The sequence below is a fragment of the Argiope bruennichi genome, chromosome 7, assembly GCF_947563725.1.
Source record: "Argiope bruennichi chromosome 7, qqArgBrue1.1, whole genome shotgun sequence".
Lineage (NCBI taxonomy): Eukaryota > Metazoa > Arthropoda > Arachnida > Araneae > Araneidae > Argiope > Argiope bruennichi.
The window spans coordinates 15,015,202-15,017,701 of NC_079157.1; the positions used below are offsets into that span (position 1 = coordinate 15,015,202).

Consider the following 2,500-nt stretch of genomic DNA (forward strand, 5'->3'; position numbering starts at 1 on the left):
GAACAATTACGTTTTGATGAATAAGGAATCCAGAGAAAGCGTTTTGTTTCAGACAGATATTTCGCTTAATCTGGAAATATCATTCCAATTGAGGCAGAGCAGCGGGGGTATAGCTCAGTGGTAGAGCATTCGACTGCAGATCGAGAGGTCCTCGGTTCAAACCCGGGTGCCCCCTGATGTTATATTTATCCAAGATCAAAATTTTTTGAACAATTACGTTTCGATGAATAAGGAATCCAGAGAAAGCGTTTTGTTTCAGACAGATATCTCTCTTAATCTCGAAATATCATTCCAATTGAGGCAGAGCAGCGGGGGTATAGCTCAGTGGTAGAGCATTCGACTGCAGATCGAGAGGTCCTCGGTTCAAACCCGGCTGCCCCCTGATGTTATGTTTATCCAAGATCAAAATTTTTTGAACAATTACGTTTCGATGAATAAGGAATCCAGAGAAAGCGTTTTGTTTCAGACAGATATTTCGCTTAATCTGGAAATATCATTCTAATTGAGGCCGAGCAGCGGGGGTATAGCTCAGTGGTAGAGCATTCGACTGCAGATCGAGAGGTCCTCGGTTCAAACCCGGGTGCCCCCTGATGTTATATTTATCCAAGATCAAAATTTTTTGAACAATTACGTTTCGATGAATAAGGAATCCATAGAAAGCGTTTTGTTTCAGACAGATATCTCGCTTAATCTCGAAATATCATTCCAATTGAGGCAGAGCAGCGGGGGTATAGCTCAGTGGTAGAGCATTCGACTGCAGATCGAGAGGTCCTCGGTTCAAACCCGGGTGCCCCCTGATGTTATGTTTATCCAAAATCAAAATTTTTTGAACAATTACGTTTCGATGAATAAGGAATCCAGAGAAAGCGTTTTGTTTCATAGACAGATATTTTGCTTAATCTGGAAATATCATTCCAATTGAGGCAGACCAGCGGGGGTATAGCTCAGTTGTAGAGCATTCGACTGCAGATCGAGAGGTCCTCGGTTCAAACCCGGGTGCCCCCTGATGTTATGTTTATCCAAGATCAAAATTTTTTGAACAATTACGTTTCGATGAATAAGGAATCCAGAGAAAGCGTTTTGTTTCAGACAGATATTTCGCTTAATCTGGAAATATCATTCCAATTGAGGCAGAGCAGCGGGGTTATAGCTCAGTGGTAGAGCATTCGACTGCAGATCGAGAGGTCCTCGGTTCAAACCCGGGTGCACCCTGATGTTATGTTTATCCAAGATCAAAATTTTTTGAACAATTACGTTTCGATGAATAAGGAATCCAGAGAAAGCGTTTTGTTTCATAGACAGATATTTCGCTTAATCTGGAAATATCATTCCAATTGAAGCAGAGCAGCGGGGGTATAGCTCAGTGGTAGAGCATTCTACTGCAGATCGAGAGGTCCTCGGTTCAAACATGGTTGCCCTCTGATGTTATGTTTATTCAAGATCAAAATTTTTGGAACAATTACGTTTCGATGAATAAGGAATCCAGAGAAAGCGTTTTGTTTCATAGACAGATATCTCGCTTAATCTGGAAATATCATTCCAATTGAGGCAGAGCAGCGGGGGTATAGCTCAGTGGTACAGCATTCGACTGCAGATCGAGAGGTCCTCGGTTCAAACCCGGGTGCCCCCTGATGTTATGTTTATCCAAACTCAAAATTTTTTGAACAATTACGTTTCGATGAATAAGGAATCCAGAGAAAGCGTTTTGTTTCATAGACAGATATTTCGCTTAATCTGGAAATATCATTCCAATTGAGGCAGAGCAGCGGGGGTATAGCTCAGTGGTAGAGCATTCGACTGCAGATCGAGAGGTCCTCGGTTCAAACCCGGGTGCACCCTGATGTTATGTTTATCCAAGATCAAAATTTTTTGAACAATTACGTTTCGATGAATAAGGAATCCAGAGAAAGCATTTTGTTTCATAGACAGATATTTCGCTTAATCTCGAAATATCATTCCAATTGAAGCAGAGCAGCGGGGGTATAGCACAGTGGTAGAGCATTCGACTGCAGATCGAGAGGTCCTCGGTTCAAACCCGGGTGCCCCATGATGTTAAGTTTATCCAAAATCAAAATTTCTTGAACAATTACGTTTCGATGAATAAGGAATCCAGAGAAAGCGTTTTGTTTCATAGACAGATATCTCGCTTAATCTGGAAATGTCATTCCAATTGAGGCAGAGCAGCGGGGGAATAGATCAGTGGTAGAGCATTCGACCGCAGATCGAGAGGTCCTTGGTTCAATCCCGGGTGCCCCCTGATGTTATGTTTATCCAAGATCAAAATTCTTTGAACAATTACGTTTCAATGAATAAGGAATTGAGAGAAAGCTTTTTGTTTCAGACAGATATTTCGCTTAATCTGGAAATATCATTCCAATTGAGGCAGTATAGCGGGGGTATAGCTCAGTGGTACAGCATTCGACTGCAGATCGAGAGGTCCTCGGTTCAAACCCGGGTGCCCCCTGATGTTATGTTTATCCAAAATCAAAATTTTTTGAAC

General features: G+C 42.0%; 1 protein-coding gene and 8 non-coding genes across 9 annotated transcripts in view; 8 read left to right on the forward strand and 1 right to left on the reverse strand.

Moving 5' to 3' along the window:
* Positions 1-2,500, reverse strand: part of LOC129976645 (retinaldehyde-binding protein 1-like) — a 112,094-nt gene that overhangs the window by 81,487 nt on the left and 28,107 nt on the right. The gene's annotated exons all lie outside the window — the stretch shown is intronic.
* Trnac-gca (transfer RNA cysteine (anticodon GCA)) lies at positions 104-175 on the forward strand. The gene has a single exon. It is a non-coding gene; the product is annotated as a tRNA-Cys (tRNA).
* On the forward strand, positions 311-382 carry Trnac-gca (transfer RNA cysteine (anticodon GCA)). The gene has a single exon. It is a non-coding gene; the product is annotated as a tRNA-Cys (tRNA).
* Trnac-gca (transfer RNA cysteine (anticodon GCA)) lies at positions 518-589 on the forward strand. Its single transcript has one exon. It is a non-coding gene; the product is annotated as a tRNA-Cys (tRNA).
* On the forward strand, positions 725-796 carry Trnac-gca (transfer RNA cysteine (anticodon GCA)). Its single transcript has one exon. It is a non-coding gene; the product is annotated as a tRNA-Cys (tRNA).
* On the forward strand, positions 934-1,005 carry Trnac-gca (transfer RNA cysteine (anticodon GCA)). Its single transcript has one exon. It is a non-coding gene; the product is annotated as a tRNA-Cys (tRNA).
* Positions 1,559-1,630, forward strand: Trnac-gca (transfer RNA cysteine (anticodon GCA)). The gene has a single exon. It is a non-coding gene; the product is annotated as a tRNA-Cys (tRNA).
* Positions 1,768-1,839, forward strand: Trnac-gca (transfer RNA cysteine (anticodon GCA)). Its single transcript has one exon. It is a non-coding gene; the product is annotated as a tRNA-Cys (tRNA).
* Trnac-gca (transfer RNA cysteine (anticodon GCA)) lies at positions 2,393-2,464 on the forward strand. The gene has a single exon. It is a non-coding gene; the product is annotated as a tRNA-Cys (tRNA).